The 25,814-nt window shown below is 44.8% G+C and overlaps 1 long non-coding RNA gene across 1 annotated transcript in view; it reads right to left on the reverse strand.

Annotated features, from left to right (window-relative positions):
- Positions 1-25,814, reverse strand: part of LOC147346547 (uncharacterized) — a 34,703-nt gene that overhangs the window by 1,376 nt on the left and 7,513 nt on the right. The window contains exon 2 of the long non-coding RNA XR_015152945.1: positions 653-800. This is a non-coding gene — a long non-coding RNA (uncharacterized LOC147346547). The remainder of the gene's footprint in view (positions 1-652; positions 801-25,814) is intronic.

A 25,814-nucleotide genomic window follows, 5' to 3' on the forward strand; every position in this document is an offset into this window, starting at 1 on the left:
TTTCGCACACAGTGTGCTTGGCAAACGAAGTAGAAAGACTAGCGGGGAAAAGATACTCAGACCTTCCCCTCTGCTTTCCTCCCTTCAAAGCGGTACAGAGAAGAGCAGTAGGAGGTCCATTTCACAAACGGGCCTTTAGGGAGAGAGGGATCCAACCAGTGGCCCCTGGGAACACCCTGCCCAGCCCTTTTGCCGGCTTATGAACCTGGGTGGAACGTGCATTATTCCTCATGCCGGCACCAACCTTCCACCCAGTTTCAGACCAAATCTGCTCTTTAGGGAGTGGTACAGAGGAGAAAGCACTTTTCCTGAACCTTTGGACAGAAACAGTACCCTCAGATTAGCCTAAAGATCCTATGCAATTTCTTTCCTTATCCCTTTCAGAGCAAAGCCTTATAAAGTAAGTCAGGCTGACTCATAACGGATCTTCCATCTGGACTTTGCCTTGATATTCAGAAGTGATCACAGTCTTCAAAAAGAAGACCCTTGTTAACTACCATTATTCATTTAGCCCAGAAGGGATGATGTGCCAAAAAGGAAGAAGCATGGCTCTGACCATAGTAACAAACATTTCTCCCACTGCCTCCCCATCCCGGCCAGCAACACGGACCCAGAGGAGGGAAGAGTCCAGTGATACGAATAGAGAACTTACCCCCGCCTTTCTGACCATCTTTGCTTTGCGTTCACGTTTAGGTTATCATCAGAGGCTCCACATTCGGAAATTCTCTTTCCATCTTGAGGATATCATTCCTCCTCAACAAGGTCGGGGGGCACACTGAGCCGGATGAATGTTTGGTGGGCTAGGGATGGAAGTGATTTATGTCAATTGCATCTATATCACTTCGGCTAGAAGTAGGCACGTGGCCCTCCTGGATGCTCAGGAGCTGGGGAAAGAGGCTTCAGGTGAGCCTGGGAGGGAAAAAGAAAAGCTTTCCCAGAGTGTTGTCTCTACACGATGAAGGATTACCCTTTGGAAACCGTAGCTCTCATCTCCCACCCCGCCTGTCCAGGGAGCAAGGAGCTTCCCAGTGCCCCTCTCTCTGTGCTCACGCGGCAGCATGCGCTCCGTCCACCCGCTTCCGGGCTCACAGGTCTTGCCCTCAGCCCCCTCCTTAGATCTTGCTTCTTCCCTTCTGAAGGACAAGCGCAGACAGCTCTTACAGCCTTTTCTCAATTCGGGGCTCTTATGGGTCTCCAGCATACATTTAATGGGTTCTGTAAGCCTCGGGTATTTGCATAAAGCTGGTGCCAATGAACTCAAGGAAACTGGTCTAATATCAGAATTGCCCCCCTTACCTCTCCCCCCCTCAGGTTTCCTTGTCCTTCTACTTCTAGAATGCTCTAAACTCTTCTTGATTTTATTAAAACACTTCTTCTAAGACAATGTGGACTATACAGTCCTTTTCTGTGACTAAACTTCTCTCATTCCAGCCATAGAAGAAGGTTCCTAATGCATGATGCTTTGGGGGGAAGAGCACATTATGTAGTCTAAGAGAGGAAATACTATGCATCGATTCTTTTGTTTTCTTATGTTAGTTTCCGATGTACAGCAGTGATCCAATTATACATACATATATGAACATGTACAAAAGAATATATATATATATTCTTTTTTAGATTCTTTTCCATCATAGATTGTTACAAGATGTGAGTACAGTTCCCTGTGTTATACAGTGGGTCCTTGTTGTTTATCTATTTTACATGGAGTAGTGTGTATCTGGAGAAGGAAATGGAAACCCACTCCAGTGTTCTTGCCTGGAGAATCCCAGGGATGGGGGAGCCTGGTGGGCTGCCGTCTCTGGTCGCACAGAGTCGGACATGACTGAATCGACTTAGCAGCAGCAGCAGCAGCAGTGTGTATCTGTTAATCCCAAATTCCTAATTTATCCTTCTCCCCTCAATTCATCAATTCTTCATCACCATCACAGGAGAGGATTCCTTAGGGAGAGAGGAGGAAGGAAACTGAAATAATCAGTCTGTCCTCCAAATCTTCTTCCCTAACCTCTATGAAACCTTTCCATTTAGTGCAAGCTTGAAGCTGAGAAATGTTTTATCCTATCAGAGTTCGGCATATGGGTAACAAAGAAAATTCTGCATGCAAAAAGAATCCGCATTTAGCAAATGTTTACAAGTACCAGGCGCTCTGCTGTGATACATGGTGAACAAGATGCTGTGTTTCCCCAAGGGTAGTGAAGAACCAGAGTCCCCATGGGATTCCTGCCCGATGCCTGAAGCGCATATTTAGATCAAGCAGGGCCAACCCCACAGCACACAATTAAATTAGCAAGCATGTGCTCCTTGCCAAGTTCTGTGTTCCCTGGGTGCTATGGAGAAAAGAAAGGTAAACCCAACTTAGAGCCTGCGCTCAGGGTGCTCAGATGTGGTGAGAAGCTTCCTGATTGACCCCGCTGGGCCCTGATCACGCTCTGTCTCTGCCTGGCTCTGTGCTCCAGGAGCTGACCCCCAGGGACTAGCACCCAGACTCAGGCTCTTCAGATGAGAGGTTGTATTTCTTCTGTGGGAGGACGCAGGAAGGGCCGAGGTGGGAGAGAGTGGCTGTGGTGTTTCTGGCCTGTTCTCCAGCAGGTGTCCCTCTCCACGGCTCTTCTGTGCCTGCAGCCCCGGGACTCCGGCTCTCGCAGGACTCACACCTCCACACCAGCTGCCGACCCTGGGTACCTTCTCACTGGCTTGTTGACAGTCTGTCACCCTTCTGGGAATATGTTCCTTGAGAGAGAGGACCTTGTCTGTCTCAGGCACTGCTGTGAACATCCAGCGTCTAGAACACGCCTGGTGCACAGCAGGGGATCAGCATGTTTTGTTGACTGAATAAATGAATGAACACGTGAATGAAATTACAAACCCATGTAACTTACTGCTTGCTAGATTCCCATTCCAATTATTTTCAAAGAATGATAGGGTCCTTTATGGGGCTTCCCAGGTGGTGCTAGTGGTAAAGAACCCACCCGCCAGTGCAGGAGATGTAAGAGATGCAGGTTCAATCTCTGGGTCAGGAAGATCCCCTGGAGGAGGGCTTGACAACCCATTCTAATATCCTTGCCTGGAGAATCCCATGGACGGAGGAGCCTGTCGGACTACAGCCTGTAGGGTCACACAGAGTCAGACACAACTGAAGCGACTTAGCACGTACACAAGGTCCTTTGTTATTACTATTTTTAAACAGCTGGATTTCTGTCTGTTTAGTTAGATTTGGCTGCGCTGGGTATCTGCTGCTTGGCACTGGCTCTGTCTGTTTTACTGACTGGGGCCACTCTTTTTTGTGGTGTGCGGGCTTCTCACTGTGGAGGCTTCTTCACTGAGGAGCACGGGCTCTAGGTATGTGGGCTTCAGTAGTGGGAGCAGGAGGGTTCAGCAGCTGTGGTGCATGGGCTTAGTTGCGGCGTGGTGTGCGGGAATCTTCCTGGACCAGGGATGGAACGTGTGTCCTCTCCACTGGCAGGTGGATTCTCATCCACTGCGCCACTAGGGAAGCCCCATTCATTTATTTAATAATCAATTACTGCACATCTACTACATTCAAAGCGCTTTCCTTTGCCCCAGGAAGAGGTGAGTATAATGAAGGCTGTTGTGACAACCATGGCAACAAGAACCTCTCCAAACTAATGGGACATCGTGAATTCTATTGCTGAGAACACATCACAGGCAAAGGGAATTATCCAGACAAACCTTACTCTACCTCTGCCTATTTACTTTTAAATTTCTTAGAAGGTTGATAATATTTCTATACTTATTTCTCTATTAAAATTTTTTAAATCACATACTTTTTCTCTAACATTGCCAAACCTTTAAAAGCAGGTTAGGACTAATTTCAGCAAATAGCTGGTAAGCATTTATTTCGTGCTTACTATATAGAATATAAATATATAGTATATAATTATATATAATTTAATAGAATATATTTGTTTATACTTATTCTGTCAAATGGTGTATACATATGAATATAAACATACATCCTGTTAAATTTTGTAGCTAGCTAGATCTATCTGTATTTATCACTAAATAAATACCAGCTAAATGTAGAATCAAGTCCTATATATAGTTTTATACATATATATGTACTTATATATATAGTTACAATGTTATGTGTAATAGGGGACTGTGTCCCCTCAAAATTCCTATGTTGAACCCCTAATGTGATGGTATTTGGAAGCAGGCCTTTCAGTTCAGTTCAGTTCAGTCACTTAGTCGTGTCCGACTCTTTGCGACCCCATGAATCGCAGCACACCAGGCCTCCCTGTCCATCACCAACTCCTGGAGTTCACTCAAACTCATGTCCATCGAGCCAGTGATGCCATCCAGCTGTCTCATTCTGTCATCCCCTTCTCTTCCTGCCCCCAATCCCTTCCAGCATCAGAGTCTTTTCCAATGAGTCAACTCTTTGCATGAGGTGGCCAAAGTACTGGAGTTTCAGCTTTAGCATCATTCCTTCCAAAGAACACCCAGGACTGATCTCCTTTAGAATGGACTGGTTGGATCTCTTTGCAGTTCAAGGGACTCTCAAGAGTCTTCTCCAACACCACAGTTCAAAAGCATCAATTCTTCAGTGCTCAGCTTTCTTCACAGTCCAACTCTCACATCCATACATGACCACTGGAAAAACCATAGCCTTGACTAGATGGACCTTTGCTGGCAAAGTAATGTCTCTGCTTTTCAATATGCTATCTAAGTTGGTCATGACTGGGAGATCATTAAGTCATGAAGGTGGAGCCCCATGATGGGAGTAGTGTCCTTGTAAGAAGAGAGGGAGTGAGCCCTCCCTGTTCCCCTGTGAAGTCACCTTGAGAAGATGGCCATCTGTGGACCAGGAATAGGGCCTTCATCCAGACTCCGACCACACTAACTCTCAGGACTTCCCTGCCTCCAGAACAGTGAGAAATGAATGTATGTTGTGGAGCCTCCTGGTCTACGGTGCCTTGTTACAGCAGCCCCAGCTGGAGCAGACTGAGCTAGGAATACAAGTGGAGATGAAGATTATAGAGACAAAGACATATCTATGTCTCATCACGTTTGGTTCTGAGATTTAACAGCCATTCTGATGCCACTGCCTTAAATTCCATGGGAGCTGAATGAGTTCGTAGGCAACATTCATTTCTTTAAATACGTCTTGAGGGCCGCCATGTTCCTGGCCACATGGAGAAACCTGAGAAGGTTGAAGCCCACCCCCTGACCCCCAGAGGACTTGTTTTGGTTCAGAAATGAGCCATAGACAGAGGGACTCTTGGGAGCAGGGCACCTGCAGCCCAAACCCTGGAGCCCTTTAGATCCCCCAGACAGTCCTTCACTGATGGTTCTCTCATTTCCCTCATGGATAAAGACACTGAGGACCAGTCAGGACTCGGGTCACAGTCCTGGGTGATGGACAGCACCAGCCCTGACCTGAGATACTAGGACATCTTCCAGAGACACTAAAATGTGACATTAAATAACATAGAAGGTGGTAAACTCAGCTGAAAGAAGGACCTGCCCACTCTTCAGAGGCTCTCCCCAGGGGCACCCTTCTGAAGGTGATACAGTGGATGGGAGACTGATCCCAGGCAAGGGCGGAAGGCATGTGCTGGAGGTGGCAGGGTCCCTGGAGGAGAGCTTCTCCATCCAAGGATTGGCTGGAACAGGGACAAACTGGCTCCACCAAAAGTCCATGAAATATTGAGATACTGTCACTTCCCTTTGATTTCTGATGAATTCATTCAGTCATGCTCAGTCACTCAGTCATGTCCAATTCTTTGTGACCTCATAGACTGTAGCCTGCCAGCCTACATGGAATTTTCCAGGCAAGAATACTGGAGTGGGTTGCCATTTCCTCCTCCAGGGAAGTTTCCTGACCCAGGGATCAAACCATTGGCAGGAGGATTCTTTACCACTGATCCACCAGGGAAGCCCATCCTCCAGTAGAAATCCAGCTCAATAAGTCAGTGCCTTTGGTGAAGTCTGTCAGACCTCTGACCCTGACTACATTGACCAAACACAGATGAGAGAGGGAGTTCTAGGGGTCAGAGGTCCCTGTGACCACAGGCAGCCCTGGGCTCCAAGCTGCAGGAGGAGACTTTACACTAGGGGGCGGGGGGGCTTCCCTAGGGATGGAGCACATGCCACCATATGCTCTGCCACACTCCTGAGCAGGGAACAAGTGATGGCCAAGCCCTGCTTTGATGCCTCCCGGGTTTGCTGTTGGAATGTCCAGTTCAGTCGCTCAGTCATGTCTGACTCTTTGCAACCCCATGGACTGCAGCATGCCAGGCTTCCCTGTCCATCACCATCTCCCAGACTTTGCTCAAACTCACGTCCATTGAGTCAGTGATGCCATCCAACCATCTCATCCTCTGTCATCCCCTTCTCCTGCCTTCAATCTTTCCCAGCATCAGGGTCTTTTCCAGTGAGTTAGTTCTTTGCATCAGGTGGCCAAAGTACTGGAGTTTCAGCTTCAGCATCAGTCCTTCCAATGAACAACTACAACTGATTTCCTTCAGGATGGACTGGTTTGATCTCCTTGCAGTCTAAGGGACTCTCAAGTCCTTAGAGTCTTCTCCAACACCAGAGTTCAAAAGCATCAATTCTTCGGCACTCGACTTTCTTTATGGTCCAGCTCTCACATTCACACATGACTACTGGAAAAACCATAGCTTTGACTACAGGGACTTTGTCAGCAAAGTAATATCTCTGCTTTTTAATATGCTGTCTAGGTTGGTTACAACTTTTCTTCCAAGGAGCAAGCATCTTTTAATTTCATGCCTGCAGTCAACATCTGCAAGATTTTGGAGCCCAAGAAAATAAAGTCTGTCACTGTTTCCATTGTTTCCCCATCTATTTGCCATGAAGTGATGGAACCGGATGTCATGATCTTAGTTTTTGGAATGTTGAGTTTTAAGCCAGCTTTTTCACTCTCCTCTTTCACTTTCATCAAGAGACTCTTCAGTTCCTCTTTGCTGTTGGGATGTAGTGGAAGGGATTTGGCTGTGGGTTTGCCAGATGGAACCCGCAGAGGCCAGTGCTTCTCAGGCTGCAGTCAGTCTTTTCCATTTTTCCCCAATGCACCACATTACATAATTCTACTTTCTGTTTGTGCATTTTCTCTTTGCTCACGCAGTGCAAAGTTAGAGAGCCCTGTTTTATAGAATCGAGCCCCACTGATGGTCTGCCCTGGATATCAGGCACTTGTTTGGGTCAGAACTCCACAGGATTCCATGCAGAGTATCAGTTGTGGCTCACAGGACACTGGCAACCAGCAACAGAGCTGCAGGGTTCTTTGGAGCCATGGAGGGCCTGCTGACTGCCACGGGAATATCTTTCCAACAGCCGTGGAACAGCTGGGTCCCCCTGTGTGGTCAGAATGCTGGGAATGGTGCTCAGTTTTCTCTGAGTTTCCCACTGAGTGTGGTATCTGCTCTTTATTCGAAAGAGCCTGTGTACTTTAAGAAGGGAAAAGTGAAAGTGGCTCAGTCATGTCTGACTCTTTGCGGCCCCATGGACTGTACAGCCCATGGAATTTTCCAGGCCAGTATACTGGAGCAGGTATCCTATCCCTTCTCCAGGGAATCTTCCCATCCCGGGGATCAAACCCAGGTCTTCCGCATTGCATGCAGATTCTTTACCAGCTGAGCCACAAGGGAAGCACAAGAATACTGGAGTGGGTAGCCCATCCCTTCTCCAGTGGATCTTCCTGACCCAGGAATTGAACTGGGGTCTCCTGCATTGCAGGTGGATTCTTTACCAACTGAGCTATAAGGTGGGGAAAAGAGTGAAGCAAAAGGTTTCGTGCCAGGGATTAATACTACAGTAAAGTCAGAGAGATGAGACGTCTTACAAGACCCAAGAAGGCACGAGTCACCTCTAGTGGAGACTGGTCCTCTGAAGTTACAAGCGTGTGGCAAAAATCTGAATATGTTCATCTCTTCACTTGAGGATACAATAGGCCTTCCTGACAAAAGATAGAAAACCGAGACCCCCAACCTCTCATTTCTTGGTGTGACATTGGCTCACCTTCAAGGACAGAGGTACAGTCAGTTGAAGAGGCATCAACATCCCCCAGTGCCTGGTAACTCACACCAAAAATATCTTATAGGCATCTTGGGAGAATATAGAACAACTTCAGAGAGAAATGATGAATGGTTTGCATGAAAACACTCATCTTCTGGAAAGCCTTAAACTGCTGATCCAAGAAGTTATGAGATGGAAGAAAGTGCGGGAATTAAAGAAAGGGAAAAAAATATTCAAATCCTACAAAACAAAATAGTTTCAAATGATGAAGGGAGCCAGTTCACATCTCTAACTGAAACTATACTGAAGATGATACATCTGCCTGCTTAGTTTAGGGAAGATTACATTTGAATTAGATGAAAAAAGTGATTCGAACACAGCTGCTTATACTATCAGTCAGAAGTCAATTTGAAGAAACTTATCAATGCTGCTTGCTTAAATGTTTCCTTGAAAGAGAAAAACAGGAATTATTTTAAATAATTTGACTAAAATCAGATGGATGAAGAGTTTATAGTTCAAATGAAAAATTTCCAAACTGAGCAAGTATCTTAATGTCTAAAAGTTCACAGCCTAAAGGTGAGAGATAAGAACTTCAACTGAACTTCAAATACTGCCTGAACTGTGTCAAGAACACACAGTGAAACTTTGCAGAAAACCAGCTGAGGAGGTAATTTATCTCTTAGAGGAAAAACTTCCAAAAATGTAGAAAAGCATCAGAAACATGAATTGGAGACACAACTCCAGCCAGAAGACAGTCTGGCTGAAGGTCTGGAGAAAGAATTACAACTTCCTTCTTGGAAAGCTAGATGGATTATCTTCCATGAGAAAAAAGCTCAAGAGAGCTGGCTGGCAGCTTCGACAACCGGAAGAAAGCTCAGTGAGCTAAGACAAGGGAATGGCCGTACCTGGCAAAAATCAGCTGAAGTAAATTTCTAATTTCCCCAAGCAGCCCTAGAGTGGGCTGATTAATGGCCACACCCCACTGTTTGGATCTTGTGCATAACTTGTGTCATGTGGCCAAAAGGACCTCATAGAGGTAATTAAGGTTATGGATCTTGAGGCGATGACTATCCTGGACTCACCAGATGGATGCAATCTAGTCACTTGAGACCTCGAAAAACCAGAGAAATTTCTCCAACTAGAGTCAGAGAGGAAGTCAGGGAATTTCCAGGTGGGAGAAGGATTCACTGCACCGCCGAGTCGCAGTTGTCCACGTGCAAAGGTTGAATAAAGGCCTCGAGAAGCTGCTGCCAGCCCCCAGCTGACAGCTGGCCAGGAAACAGGACCTCGGACCTACAGCTGCAAGGAACTGAGTTTTGCCAACAACCTGAATGAGCCTAGCCTGAGCCTCTCTATTAGATAGAGTCCAGCCCATCCGCACTTTGATGCAAAGAAACCAGAGAGCAAAGTCACACCTCTAACCTACAGAACTAGAATAAATGTGTGTTGTTTTGAGGAACTAAGTTGAGAGCTAATATTCTTCCAGTCAACAAGCAGCCCTCGGCACAGGTCCTAAAAGATCAGTGCATCAGGTCCCCGAGGGAGGAGGAGAGTTAAGGACTCTGGAACCCAGGGTCACATGCAGTTCTGTTTCCGCTTTCACTGGCCCCTGTGCATCCACAGCCACAGGAAATTTGCCTGTGTTTTCTCTCTTTAAAAGTCAATTTATCTGTTTTTAGTTTAACCACTATTTTTTTCACTGATGCCACATTTGCTGATAAAATTACAATTCCTAAGGTATTGTTTTTCAAATATAAGTGGTTGCTATGTAATTCTTATGCATACATTATTTCCTGTAGAGAATAAATCATATAAATATTATATTTTGTTTAAAATAAAAGGTCCATGATCATTTAAGCCATCATTAAACTTCAACATGGCCAGAAGGAAACATTCAAAAGCATAAAGATGATTTCTATATTCTATGAGCTGTTATTGGAAATCTATAATAGTAGGTTAATATCTCAAAAATTTTGATTGTTTTTAAAAACAACACATGAGTGTACACACACACACACACACACACACACCCAAATGACAACACCACCCCTAGCTAAACTTAGTCTTGCAATATTTTTATAATCACTAACTCATAGTTTAGGGGATTTGACATTCACCTTTGTTTCTTATTTTTCCATGTGTTTTTAACCTTTATTTTGTTTAGGATATATCCTTTACTGTTTAAATGTCTTTAAATGTTATGCAGTCAAAACAAATTTTTTACTTTGTGAAAAAAATAAAGATACATCTTGAACTGTTATGTCTAGCAACCTGCTAGGCGCTGGACCCAAGATGACTAGACCTTGGGAGTCCCCAGGGGTGGAGGGGTGTGGGAGAGAGGCTGGGAGACAGAAGTGTAAACAAGTAATTGCCGGATGATGCAATGCAGGGAACCCCAGGGTGTGTGCAGAGCCTCATGGGATCCTGCGGGAGAGGCAACTTCTCTACAGGGGTCAACGCAAAAGAGGCAAACTTCCAACTGGATTTAAAAAAAGATTTAGAAATCAAGTATTTCTGTGGATCATGCACTACATTCAAAGAGATTGTAGGGCTTCCCTGGTGGCTCAGTTGGTGAAGAATCCGCCTTCCAATGCAGGAGATGTGGGTTCTATTCAATTCTGGGAAGATCCCACCTGCTGTGGAGCAACGAAGCCCATGCACCACAACTGCTGAGCCTGTGCTCTAGCGCCCAGGAGCCGCAGCTACTGAACTCCGTGCTCCCGAGAGCCCACGCTCTGCAACCAGAGAAGCCACCACAGCGAGAAGCCTGCAGCCTGCAGCGAAGAGTAGCCCCCACCACTCCAACTAGAGAAAAACCCGCAAAACAACAAGCCAAAAATTAATTAAAATTTTTTAAAAAGAGCATTATAAGTGTATACTCTGGCCTCCCTTGAATTTTGCCAAAAAATTTAACAAGGGTTAGCCCCTCATGACCTCATCTATCGTCTTTAGAAAGAAGCCTAAATCGAGAGTTGGAAAACTGGTGTTTTATATCTAAATCCAGCATCTGCTAAACAAATGGTTTGGTTTCTGTAAAAATGGTAGTTAATCATAACCATTCTGCTTATCTCGTAGGACAATTGTAAAGATTAAATTATATCATGTACACGAAAACGCTAGGGCACCCGACAGATTACTTCAGGTCACGGCGTTTCTACACTGAGTTCCTGTGGCTGCTGTGAATGACTGCCATGTTCTAAAAGAACAGACTCATCAGAGTAATACATGATTTGACTCCTTTGAGTTCCACAGCACCTTTCTTCTGAAGCCTTGCACATCTGTTCTCTCTTGGAACCCCCTCATGTCTTTCCAAGATGAGCTGGGGCGCATATGACTGCCCCAGACTTGCAGAAGAATGAGGAAGATGAAGTCACAGGGTGGGATCCAGACTTGGACTCCAGCTCCTGCTTTCAGACCATCCCCTGTGTACACACGGCACCCAGAGCACCAGGAGGAATGGCAGCAGTCCTGCTAGCGCATCATTTAATAGCCAGTCAGAACAGACAGGGATATATTTATTCCAATTACAAATGCTCAACAGTAAAGTTCATTCCCTTCAATATTCAGCTGGAGAAAAAAAGGAAAAATAAAAAACCCCATGCCTCTAAAATATAAAGGAGAAAGTACAGGCTGCCTGCCTGCCCAGGCTCCCGCCTTCCTCCCAGGGGTTTGCACAGCTGTGGGGACACCCCTGCTCTGTTCCCCTCCAGCCATTCTAGGCACAGAACCCCTTTTCCCACCTCTGCCAGTGGAAATTCCTCTCCTGCCTAAGTGTTAGTCACTCAGTTATGTCTGACTCTTTGTGACTCCTTGGACTGTAGCCCGCCAGGCTCTTCTGTCCATGGAACCCTCCAGATAAGAATACTGGAGTGGGTTGCCATTCCCATCTCCAGGGAGATCTTCCTGACCCAGGAATGGAATCGGATCTCCTGCATTGCAGGCAGATTCTTTACCATCTGAGCTACCAGGGAAGCCCTTCTCCTTGCTAAGCTCAGCCCAAATGCCACTCCTCCCTGATCCCAGATGTTGGGAATATGTTCACCAGCTTAGACTAGTGGGAAAGAATCCAGGCCCCTAGGAAGTCAGCTTGAGTCTGAACCTCTGCTTTGCTACTGAACCTTCCTACCTCTGGCCCCTTATCTGTAAGGGGGAGGCTGTGGTGGCCATGCTAACAATGGCCTTATCATTATAGGGTTATTAAGGGGATAATGATGATAAGACAATGCAAGTAGCACACTTGATGACGTGTGCAATGCCCAACAAATGCACGGGTATGTGCTAAGTTGCTTCAGTCACGTCTGACTCTTTGTGACCCTATGGACTGTAGCCCGCCAAGCTTCCCTGTCCACGGGATTCTTCAGGCAAGAATATTAGAGTGGGTTGCCATGCCCTCCTCCAGGGAATCGTCTCAATTCAGGGATCGAACCCACGTCGCTTATGTCTCCTGCAATGGCAGGTGGGTTCTTTGTCAGTAGCACCACCTGGGAAGCCCATCCAGTAAATACCAGCTGTCAGATTCACTTCAGCTCTCTGAGGAGGGAAATTGGTTCTCTGGTGCTCCTTTACCTGGTACATAAGCATACATTCCAGTTCTGTCATTTATGAGATCTGTGAGCTTGGCCTACCATTTAATTTCCTAAAGTCTTAGTCCTCGTCTGCAAAATGGGGTTAACACGGACGTCAAAGCCAGTACTGTGTATTGAAGCACCTGGCACAGTGCGCATAAGTAAGTTTTTGTGCAAATATATCTTAGCCATTGTTTGGTGCTTAAGCGTCTATATGAAAACTGTATTAAAGAATTAAGGTTCTGATATCACAGCGTTCCTCAGACAGTATCGTCTGACGTCTACAGTTGAAATTATAGATTAAAACTTGAGAACTGGAAAAATGAGAGAGAGTGTGCAGGATCAGGCCAGGGCTGGGAGAACCACAGGGGGCACCCCGATGAGATCTGTTCTCCACAAGAGACAAGCAGTCCTCAGCTCCACTCCTGAAAGCGGCTGTCACCTCCTCCTGCTGAAGGGGGAGGGTCTGGGCGAGGTAAAGAGAGAACTGGAGAACGTAAGAAGCAAGTAAAGTGAAGAAGAACGTGGTAGGGGACAGAAGAGGGAAAAGGAAATGCACAGAGAGGGAAAGGCGGCGAGAGAAGCCCTGTGACCGGAGACATGCTCACCTCAGAGTCTTTGGATGGAGTGTTTCAGCCCCAGAGGATGCTGGGAAAATCTAAGGGCGTGGCTGCCTGTCTCCACACTGGCAGGTGGCACGTGGCAGCTGTCATGTGGGTCTCCAGATCCCATCACTCAAAGAAGGGGCCCAGCTTGCTTTTTTTCTTAATTTTATCTTATCAATATTTATTATGTTTTAAAAGTCACTTAATGATGGTTTATATATCCTATTTTTTTATTGAAGTAGAGTTGATTTACAATGTTCTGTTCATTACTGCTGTACAACAAAGCGATTCTCTTATATATATAAATATATACACATTCTTTTTTAAATATTTTTTCCATTATTGTTTATCATCAGATACTAATATATTTCTTTGTGCTATACTGTAGGATCGTGTTGTTTGACCACCACATCCTGCTTAACCATGGAACTAATCCAGGAAGGTGAGAGATCCAGGAGTCGACTCTGTTTTTCCATAATAGCACACAGTATTATTGCTCTATTTTGATATAAGCTGAATATCCCAGTAACGCCGCTAAATTAAAAAGAAAATTATATGTTGCTTTGCTGATAATTTTTTTTTAAAGCAGAGGACGACTGTAGTTTGTTTTGTAATGATTCTACTTGACTTGTTCACCACCGGAAGACCTCAGCTCTTGCTGTAAAGGCCATGGGGAATGCCTGAGTCAGACACACACTCTCGATTCAGCGCGTCCGCCTCTGTGTGGCTTTGCAGAGGCTCCACGTGAGTGCAAACATTTGGCTACATCACTGTGATTTTAGTTGTTCCCGAGCAACAGATATCAAACTATTACGAGTTTCACTGATGTTCCTCTTATTTTTTCTTTATTTTTCAGGTGGGACATTATACTGATTGTATAATAGGTTATATTATCTCTGAAAGTTATTTTAAGATAAAAGAAGTTAATTTTTTTTTTAATTGACAGGGAGAGGTGTTGGGGAAGATGGGATTGAAACCCTGCTCTCGAAGCATTTCTGACCATCCTTTCCCTTAGTTCTCTTCTCTCCTGCCCACTCCAGCTGGTGGAGATGCTGGTCTGTGGGACAACAAGGCACTGGACCTAGCCCTCCCTTCCTGGGTCTCTGACATCCCCTGCCAAAATGTGTGTATTCTGTAAGGAAGTGAGTAGATCTCCAAATGGTCACTGTCACTAATGTTATCATATAATATCATGATTTTTTAAAGTAAAATATTCCATTTTTAGCCTGATGCTAGAACAGATTGGGGGCAGGAGTAGAAGGGGGCAACAGAGGATGACATAGCTGGATGGCATCATCAACTCAATGGACATGAGTTAGAGTAAACTCTGGGAGATAGTGAAGGGAAGCCTGGCATGCGTAGTCCATGGGGTCACAAAGAGTCAAACACCACTGAGCGATTGAACAACGACAGCAACAGGGATTTCTGGTGAGTGGGCCTAGCTGGAGGAAATGTAACTGCTGGAAGATGGTGCACACCTGGTTTTCCTCATTCCAAGATGGAGAGACCTCTATACCACCACCCATTGTGACTCCCTCAAGCTGGGCTCCAGGGGCCAGCTCATCCTCTCCCCTTCCTCCAAAGATGACCCCATAACCTTGGGCAAGGACATAAACCCAAAGTTTGCATTAGCTGAAAAGGATAGAAAGACTAGTTTTCAGTGGGAAAAAAAAAAAAATCACAGCATTCAGATTCAGGATGGGAGTATTTCCAGCCAGGAAGCCAACAGAGTGATTGTGAAAGCTAAGACTTTGCAGCTAGTCACCCTGGGTTCCTCGGCTCAGCTCCAGCCCTGACCAGTCTTGTGACCAGCAGGTTTTATTTACCATCCCTGCAATTCAGATGCTTGGGCAGTTGAATGAGGATACCTGCCTCAAGTGGTACCCGTGAGAACGGAAAGAGTTATATTCTGTCAGTGCCTAGAGGAGGGTTTGGCACGTACGTATTACAGGCTAAATGTGATAGCTGTGACAAGTCTTCTTCCTGGAAAATTTCCTTCCCTTCCGCCTGGAGTGCGGAGACTGCAGGACGGCTCAGCAGTGCTTGTCGTGACCTGGGTATGCCAGGTGCGTGGTGCCCTTTCTGTGCATGTCATCAAACACGGACCAGATTAGAGAGGAAAGCTCCACAGGGAAACAAAGACACCAGAGAATTCCCGTTTGACAGGCACAGACCAAGACAAAGGGAGTTATGTGAACACCAGCCACATATTCAGAAGAGTTTAGACAATACACTGCTTTGTTATATTTCATGAGTTCATGGCACCCAAAGATGCTGCTAATACAGGAGGACAATAGCTGACATATCAGGTTTTGCAGTCATACTACCAGTGGCTGACTGTTTGCCAAACCGCCTTCGGCATCGTCCCTGAGTTCACAGAACAAAAAGAGGATGGGTATTAAAATGCTCACTTCCATCAGACTTTAAAAGTCCCAGATTATCTGAAAGATCAGTCAAACTAAACCCAGAGTGCAGCCCGTTGCATCTGATGGCAGAGTTATTAAATGTATTCCATTCCTGAGGCATCTAAATAGGAGGAAGGGGGTGTTTGGCAAACATGAGCAGAGGGGAGCCCTGCACAGGATTTATCTGAGTCCACAGGCGGTGGACTAGTTTTCTAGGGCTGTCATAACAAATGACCACAATTTGGATGACTCACAACAATAGAAAAGTATTCTTTCACTGTTCTGGAGGCAAGAGGTCCAAAATCCAGGTGCCAGGAAGGTTGGTTCCCTCAGGAGGGCTGCGAGGGAGCATCTGTTCCGTGCTTCTCTCCCAGCTGCTGGAGGCTTCCACCCGTCTTCGGCGTTTCTTGACTTGAAACTCCATGACTCCGTGACCACCTTCTCCCAGTGTCTCCCTGTGTCTTCTCATGGCATTTTCCTGTGTGTGTGTGTGTGTGTGTGTCCAAACTTCCCTCAGGGTGTTGGATTGGTACCACCTTAATGACCTCAACTTACCTTGATCACATCTCCAAAGACCTTTATCACAAATCAGATCACGTTCCCAAGTACCAAGGGTTAGGATTTCAACATCTCTTTGGGGGCGGGGGACACAATGCAAGCAATAACAGGTGTGGATTTGCTAACTGCTGAGGAGAATTCAGAGTCAGTCAAGCTTTGCCCACTAGTCTGAGTATCTTCACTCCTTAAATGAGGAGAGTGTACACGTTTCACCCTTAGACTTGATCTTCTAAGAAAAACTCTCTTCTACTGTTTCACTTGATTTCTGTTTTAGTCTGCTTCCAGTTTTGGAAGAAATGGTCTTTGTCCTGTCTTTAAATCTGTTGTTCTTCATGTGGATGTCACCCTAGAAGGTAAAATCCCAAAAGCTGTTTAGTTGGTCATTGTTGGCATTAACGTGGGAGAAAGAAGACAGAGACTGCCTCAGAGACGCTCCTCAACTCGCACCAGTGGCCATCTGCAAGCAAAGAACTTCACTAGCCTGGGGGGTGGGGATAGCAAAGGGGGCCCCTCTCTTTAAAGGAAGCCTGGAACAACACGTTCTTTCTGTATCTTAAAAGCAGGCATGAAGTTTGGTTTAAGGCTGTTAGTTTCCAAAGTCACAAAGTCACAACGTGAGATAGAAGGGAAATGACAGTGACACAGTTCCGCAGGCAAAACGGGTCCTCCTTTCCCCATTCTTCAGGAAAAGACAATTTAAAATTTTTAAATAAAATTGCTTGTGAAGAGCATGAAAGTTATTTACCTGTTTGTTCGCCTGTGTGTTTATTTATATCTGGTCAGCAATGGGAGCCCACATGCCAAACCGATGGCGACTTGTTTTGTGAATAAAGTTTTATTGAAACACGGCCAACCGCATTTGTTTTATTGTTCATTCCTGCTACCCACTATACGGCAGAACTGGGCGTTGCCAGCAAAACCTAAAATATCTACCATCTGGCCCTTTACAGAAGAAGTCTGCCAATGCTTTATCTAGATTTAGGGAATTAGGAACTAAAGGATATCACAAAGCCCCAAACACACGGGTTTCCAGCAGTAACTTGCAACCTCCTGGTTCATAACAAGGCTATGAGCTTAGTGGTTAATGCTTGGCATTAGTACCTATTGGTACAAGCCAGGTAGGGTTTAAACCACCAAAACCCCCTAGCAATCATAACAATAGAGATGCCAGAAGTCAGCACTATTAAGAATCAGAATCCCAGAACGAATAGAAAAGAAGACTGAATCACAGTTTAGACTAGCCCTCTAAGGCTTGAAGCACGGCATCTGCCTTGTAAACCAAGGATGTTGCAGCATCAAGCCCTCAGCCAAGACAGCCGCCCCACCGCGGGGCACCTGAGGGGTCTTGGGACCGAGAAAAAGCTGGGTACCGGCCCTGTGTAGTTTGGGTGCACGTCAGAGGGATGGCTTCAGGGAGCGCAGACACCTCAATCTTCCCATCCACAGAAAAGGGTTACTTTCATCCATTTGAGATGCTGCTTTTCTTTAATTAACAGTCATCTTTTGATATTCCTAAATTCATGGTTTTTGTTGCAAAAATTATATATCCTGACTCCTCCTTTATGACCTCAGAGCAGTCCCACAGAGCTACCTGAGAGGCTGCCTCCTAGGCTTAAGACCTCAGCAAAGCCCACCAAATAAAGCATAATTCTCTGCCTTTAGGGGATAAGTCTCTGACAAGGGGATAAGATCTTATGCTTGGTGCTGGGATGAAACCCAGCACAACTTCTCCCTGCTGTGGTCATTCTTGTAGCTCGTCCCCTCCTTTGCTAGAGTCATCAAATCACAGCAGGGTATCTCCAAAAGTGCTGGGGACCCTCAAGGCCTTCCCGGGGTCCCCCGGAGCATCCCAAACCCAGCGCTCTATAAAAAGCACCTCAATTTTGTCCCAGGGGCTGAGGCTCCTCTCGGCTCCCTCATCCCTTCTGCCAACCTCTGGCTTTCATCAGGCAAGTCCGTATTCTCAACCCAAACTGTGCCCTTCTGGCCCGGGCCCATGGCTGAATGCCTCAGTTGCACTGTCTGCCTGGTTCCCCATCAGACCATCTCTGAATCCAGGCTCTGTGGCAAAAGGGCCAGACCTGATCTCGCCCAGTCTGCTCTGACCTCATTAATTTTTCCCCAAGGGCACAATGTCCAGTCACTACCGCTAAGCCACAGGGACTTTGATTCTAATATATTGGCTGCTGTCTTTTTGCTGAATCTGTCTTTCCGTGACAGTTTCTGGGTTAACCCCATCTTAGAACATACCAGAACCTGAAGGGGCTGCTAATCTTTTATGTCCTACAAGAATAAATAAATTAGTATACATATACAGCATTTAGAATCGTGCCTGACTATAATAATCACCTAACGTTCGTGTGTGCTCAGTCACTTTAGTCATGTCTGACTCTTTGTGACCCCATAGACTGTAGCCCACCAGGCTCCTCTGTCCATGGGATTGTCCAGTCAAGAATACTGGGGTGGGTTGCCATGCCTTACTCCAGGGGACCTTCCCCACCCAGAGATCGAACCCATATCTCCTATGTCTCCTGCATTGGTAGGTGGGTTCCTTACCACTAGCGCCACCTGGGAAGCCCAAACACCTAATACATGCTAGTTATTATGTAATCTGGAGAAGGCAATGGCACCCCACTCCAGTACTCTTGCCTGGAAAATCCCTTGGATGGAGGAGCCTGGTAGGCTGCAGTCCATGGGGGTCCCTAAGAGTTGGATACGACTGAGCGACTTCACTTTCACTTTTCACTTTCCTGCATTGGAGAAGGAAATGGCAACCCACTCCAGTGTTCTTGCCTGGAGAATCCCAGGGACAGGGGAGCCTGGTGGGCTGCTGTCTATGGGGTCACATAGAGTAGGACACGACTGAAGTGACTTAGCAGCAGCAGCAGCATTATGTTATCTGAGCCAGTAACTGGTTTCTTTCTTGCTCCATGGTGTTCAGAGACCTTTTGGAACCAAGCATTTACTTCTAAGAATAGGTTTTATCTTCAGGTTACTGAAATTCTAGTCTTATCTAGTATCTCTTCTGAATAGTTCTCAATTCCTATTTCCAACTGGAGAAGAAAATCTTAGGAAATGTGCCTTTAAGTAGAATGAGAAGACCAGAATACCTGTATTTATTTTTCTTTTATTTTTAAGCCACTGAAACTCAGTTGGACCAATAGATAAGCGATCCTTGAACCTTCACAAGCTTTGTCTAAAACAGAAGCTCCTTTTTCGTCTTTTCAACAGACTGTCTTTTATACTTTTGCATGTAGCAAGGATTGTTTTCCCCCAAAGACTAACACAGAAAGAACCACTCAGAGTCAGAGACGGCATATTTATTAAACATCACAGCAGCCCTCCAGGGTCATCTATTTTCATGGGCTGCTGAATTATCCGTGATTATGATGTACTATTTATTGATCATTTCTTTTTTTTTTTTTAACTCTATTTTATATTGGAATACAGCCAATTAACAATGTTGTGATAGTCTCAGGTGAACACAGAGGGACTCAGCCATGCATACACACGTATCCATTCTCCCCCAGATTCCCCTCCCATCCAGGCTGTGACATTACTGCTCATTTCTTGAGCTTCGGGTCTCTCCCATGCCAATGTCTCGCCCTTTGAGCTCTTTGACCAGCTGGGCCTGGCAGACAGGGCTGAGGGAAAGGGTAGAACAGAAACCAGGAAGCGAAGGTGCTGCTTCCCCAGCACCAGCCAAATGGGAGCAGGCCTGTTTCAAAGATGATTGGAGACAAACACATGCTGTGCCGTTCCTGACACTACCTACCCAGTGTCTGCTCCAGAAGTAGCCGTGTGGGATGGATAATAATTAATGGGCCTGTAGGGACCAGACCAGTAACTTGGTAACCACAAGGAAATTTCAGACAGCAGGCATGGCTCCAGATATGAGATAATCTGTGATCTTTAGACTCAGGTCTCATTTAGCAGAACAGGAGCTAGAGCTAGGCCCACATCAGCCTGCAGGTAAGAGGGCCTTCCAGAGGCATTGTGTCTAACACGAAGCCCAGAAGATTCCTTCTGTCTTGGAACTTGCTTTACAGTTGCTCTCAGCACACAGTACCATAGATATTTATCCACATTCTGCACTAAACTCTGAGCTCTGTAAGGGGTATGACCATGTGATTTTCATGTTTAGATCCCCAACACCCATCAGTCAGCCGATTCAATTAATTTCAAGTTAAAACAAATCAATTAATTTCAAGTTAAAAATAACACTGTACCACACACTGCTCAATGAGACCACACCCTCCTCAATCAGATCAAGGCTTTAGAGACTCCTCTAGGCTAGATTAAAAGTGGTCTCTTCCTCTCCCCATCTCACTCTCTGGGTCATTCTCAAATGGACTGGGAATGTTGGCCCCAGTCTTGGCTTAGAACTGAAAGGCTCTGGCTGGATGTGGGCCCTGGAAGAACACTTGGGACCAAAGAAAATTCTCCCACCCACCTGCCAGGTGGCGTGAATGCCGTCCAAGACTGGATGGAGGGATTTACCCAGATGCTTGTTGTCATCTATTGCATCATCCTTTCCTAGGGAAAAAGAAAACTGTTTCCACATCTCTGTGACCTTAAATGTTCTCGATCTAATCGGACCACAGGCATCTCTTGGCCTTTCGGTGCCAATCACATTGACGTTCTAGTACCTATGGTGTTACCCTGACCAAGCCCTCTGGAGGTGCCTGACTCATGGTGTCCCATCTTCTGGAAGTTACACCAACAGTGTGACCAGTACAGCAGGGCCAGAGTCACCGCAGGAGAGATGACCAACTAGTCACCAGACAACAAGCAAGTTCTCTTCATTCACCAGTTCTTTTCATTCTGTTCATAAATAGAACATCTCTTTATGTTTTGCTCTTTTTAAGTGGATCCAAATTAGTAACTCATTCTAGATCTATTTCAATTTAGTGCCATTCTTGTCCCTGTTTACAACCCACCAGTTTACCATCTGAGTCTAATGTTCTGGACTCTGACCCCTGGCCCAGTATTTGATACGAGATGAAGAAGTGACTTTAAAACTTTCAAAGGACAAAGGCCAGAACAGCACACCCAATGCTTGCAAGCAGCCGTGTATCGCAGAAGCAACTGTGTGTGTTCAAAGGGTGCCACAGCTTATCCTTCACTCCACCTGGTTACTCTGAGACATTTTAAGAAGGCACCAGGAATAGAGGAGGGAAGAGAAGGGAAGGAATTCTGAGCTGTGCTGGCCAGAAGCCACATGCCTTTTGGGGGAACAGATTCTTTGACCACCCCCAACAACGACCCCCAACCTCTTAGAAATTCTGGCAGCCCATCACTATCTGCTTGATCATCTGGACTTATACGCAGCCTCCGTCTGCACTTACAGGAAACAAGTTACAAGATGTAGATTCATTACACTTTTTAAGATGAATGTGAATTAATAAGACTTTTATTGCAAGCATTTTACAGAATCTTCCTGAAGCAACTTGCAAAACCTTGGCTTAAAAAACACTTTTTTTTGGCAGCAGGGGTTGGAGAGGAGCTGCATCTGGAGGCCTGTGGGATCTTAGTTACTCAACGAGGGTTGAAACTGCATCTTCTGCAGTGGAAGCATGGAGTCTTCATCACCAGACCACTAGGGACATCCCCAAAAGACACGTTCTTAAAAAGGGAACTTGAGTGGTTATGTGGCTATTACAGCACTGTAGTCATGAGGGCAACTTTATGGCAAGGGTCCAAGGAAATAGCAGAGAGCAGTTGTCACCTCAGTCAGGAAACAGGGAGAGTTCCCCAGAGGTCCATGCACACTTCCTGCAAGTGAAGTTCAGGATATTTCCTCAAATCCTTCCCTTATCCACCCACCTCCCCTATGTTACCTAGGCAAGATTCAGTTTGTTTTCACTTGTTGCAAACAAATAATTCTTGCCTAGATCATACTGAAGATCTAGAAATAGCACATAGAAAAGGGTAAACAGAGAAAAATCAGTGAAAATCTTTGCAGGCCCATCACCCAGCTTCCCTCTTGTGACCATCTGAGCACAGTACTCCATGGGAGTGGAGGATGAGAGAACGGGTGTCTCGGTGTCTGGAATCACTGATGAGCTGCCTGGTTTTACTATAACCAGATCTTACCCTCTCACCTAACACAGCCTTCTTCCCACCTGATGTGTAACTCTGATAAAAGAGAGCATTTTCTTGCCCTCTTTAACTGGTATTTCTGGATAGAGGAAAAGAAAAAAGAGACATTGAACAGCATGAAGAGGAAAAAATAAAACAACCAAGCATGCACACTTCTGCAGAACACACAAGAGACCCTCGATTTGGTAAAAGGCTCTGTTTCACCAGAGTCAAACATACATTTTCAACAAAAACACCAGTGCCCTACAGACCGGTCTGGCTGCCTAATTTCTACTGTAAAACAAGCTCCAGCTTGAGCTGGCCGACAGGCGGGAATTTGAAGCTTGAACATTTTTATTTCCTGTTTCCTTCAGTGTCCCGCTTTAGCGGGGTAACTGGTTGACTTCCACCCCCAGGTGCCCAGAACAGCCTGATTTCCCTTGTGCTCAAGGCCAGGTCAGCTCACAGTGGGTGGTGGCCCATCCCCCAAGGGTCTGCTTTCTTCTGAGTCACCGCTTGCGTGACTCAGGAAGTCATGCTGTAGATAAAAGGATCTGACTTAGGCTGACGGCTCACTGACAGCTCACAGCTAAGGAGCCCAAGTGCCTTCTCTAGGCCTCAGTTTCCGGATGTAAAAAAATAGATATGTCTGCTCTCCTGGGTTGTCGACAGGCCTGTAGAGCTCAGACAAGTCTCCACTACCAGAGGCTCGGTCTCTCCCACCTCTCCCTTCAAAGTAACAGAAGACTTACATCCTCCAAATTTCTGTTAGTGGGTCCAGGAGTGCATGGAACTTAAGGACAAGTTTACAAGGCACAGGAAGTGGGCAGAGGATGGAGGACATTTGCTCAGGGGCACTTCTGTGCCCTCACATGCCACAGCATGGGGAGAATGTGCTTTCAGACACTTGGGGTTGTTGTTCAGTTGCTCAGTCACATCTCACTCTTTTGTGACCCCGTGGGCTGTAGCCCGCCAGGCTCCTCTGTCCATGGGATTTCCCAGGCAAGAATACTGGAATAGGTTGCCATATCCTTCTCCAGGGGATCTTCCAGGACCTGGGATCGAACCCATGTCTCCTGCATTGGCAGGCTGATTCTCTACCACTGAGCCACCAGGGAAGCTCTACCATGGATTCAGATGAGAACTTTAGAGAAGGTTCAGGAAGCCGCGGAGCACTAAGGTCAAAGGAAGGGCAACAGTAGAAGTCTGCACCATTCTGTATCAGGATCAAAATTGAAATTTTGCAGATAAAATTTATGGTGAGAGAAAGTTGGGAGTTACTGAGAATTACAATTTAATGACGTTAGGATGAACTATTGTCTTAGATGTTTTTTTATGTTACTGAGTTGAAAGGAAGTTGACAGTCGTTTTTCTTAATAATATGTTTAGCCGATTCAGAGTCCTTTGGGGGAACCAAACAGTTTCTTGACAGCTTAAAGAAATTAAATTACTTATTTAGAGCTTATAGTAAATCTCTTTGACTGTTTGTTAACAGAAATATTAAATCCATCATTTATTGATGGATTCCAAGAAGTAGCAAACTTGTTAGGATTTAATTATACAGGCTAAACAGCTAAACCCAAGTAGTAAATTTGAGTGAATCTAGCTCATGATGTGAATGAGAATATCATTTTCTGAAATACCTTAGAAAATAAATTCTGGGTACCAGAATTTATTTTCTGGTCCAGTGGTTAAGACTCTGCACTCCCGATGCAGGGGGCACAGATTCAATCCCTGGTCGGGGATCTAAGATCCCACATGCCACACAGTGCAGTCAAAGTAAATAAATATTACTGCAAAAAATTGTTAAAAGGAAAAGAAATTCCATGAATGTTACTGTGAGGATAACAATCTATGAGAACAATGTTGTGCAATCTTTATCTACTGGGTTACAGTTTTAAAATTTAACTAGTAGGCTAATTAGTTACTCCCACACCATTTTCTATAAAGAATAATAAGCCACTTAGACGGTTTTATAAAATAGAGCTTGATAACATAAATTACATATTGGTGGAAAACAAAATACATGAAATAGAACTAGGAATAAATCCAAGAAAAAATTGTCTACTATATGAAGCTATTTAGTTACTTTGGTAGCAACTTTGTTAAGAGGAAGTGAAAAAATAGCTAGACTTTTTATATATATAATATTTAAATTTTCACTTTTTCCAGTTTAAGGACATTTGAAGGACATTCCAAAAATATTCCTTTGCACTTCTCATAATCTTCTAGTGAGTCTTCCTACAATCAAAGTCACATCTTATTATGATATTTATATTAATATTATATCAAACTGAATACTGATATGTCAAATTAATAGCTTGAAAACAAGGATTGTCATATCACTAGAAAATCCTACAAAAAGCAAATCTCAGCCTGTGTGAACTCCTGGGATGTGACAGGATTTTTTAGGGACTTATACATACATCTCTATCTATACTATTTTAAGATAAAGAATTTCTGTAGGAATTGCTTGTAAGTTTCTGTTTACAAGCTTCAGACTTCAGATATACCCTACCCTTCCACTTAACGTAAAATACTTTTAAAGATTTTCTCGATAAAGTGTTAGTTATATCAGGTTTTGATTCCTACAAAACGGTCACCTTGTAAATTTCAAACACATAGCCCTGAAGATTCAGCACTCACAAGCTCAGATTTTCTGAGTCCTGCTTGAAGTGTTCTGTCCCATATCCTGTCCCATTGAGCCATCAAAATGCCCCAAAAATTCCAGCACTTAAGCATTACAATAAAAACATTCACAACTGAAGAATAACTTCAAGCCACAGATGATGAATAATCATAAGCCAAAGAAAAATTTTAATTAGTGATAGGACAAACAAGAAATTTTTAAAAGCTGACATCATTCAAATTGATTCAATGACTTTTTTCCCCCCTGTTCTACATAAGCTTTCTGGTATGTCAGTTAAAAGTATTAACATCAACGGTATTTGCCTTGGTATCCCCAACATAAGACACAACATGTTAATTCAACAACAATGTTTTGAGTGCCTCTTGGCTTACTCTGTGCAACGTAGTATCAAGCACCAAGTAGTTATAAACAACACCCTGGGAGCGCTTTTTTTGGTAATTAATTAGGGAAAATTTCCAGCATATACAAAAGTACACAAAAAAGTATGAATCCTCACACACCCATCACCCAGTTTTAAAAATTGTCAGCTCATTGTCAGTCTTATACTGTATTCCCAGCCACAACTCCATATTATTTGAAATCAAATTGCCGATATCATAACATTTTATCTGTATAATTTTATTATTTACTTTTGATTTTAAATACAAGCATAATAGCACTATGCCACCTAAATAAAACACCAAAAAAAAAAATTTTTCTATATAGTTCTCAAATATCCAGTCGGTGTGCAAATTTCCCTGCCTCGTAAGTCACTTTTAAGCTAAAGTTCTTCCTCTGCTATAGTTTGAGTTCCTCCAAAAAGAGACCGTAAGACAGGATTCAGATCCATGGAGTTTAAGTTCAGGGAACACCACAAGGGAAAGAGAGAGGGGAGTCAGGGGGAGAACACAACCAACAACGAGTATTAAATGTAAACCAACAAGGCCATTTAACCATTTACCAGTGCAGAATAGAA

Source organism: Bos grunniens, chromosome 23 (assembly GCF_055505025.1).
Source record: "Bos grunniens cultivar Pamir isolate PY7600 chromosome 23, Bosgru_T2T1.0, whole genome shotgun sequence".
NCBI lineage: Eukaryota > Metazoa > Chordata > Mammalia > Artiodactyla > Bovidae > Bos > Bos grunniens.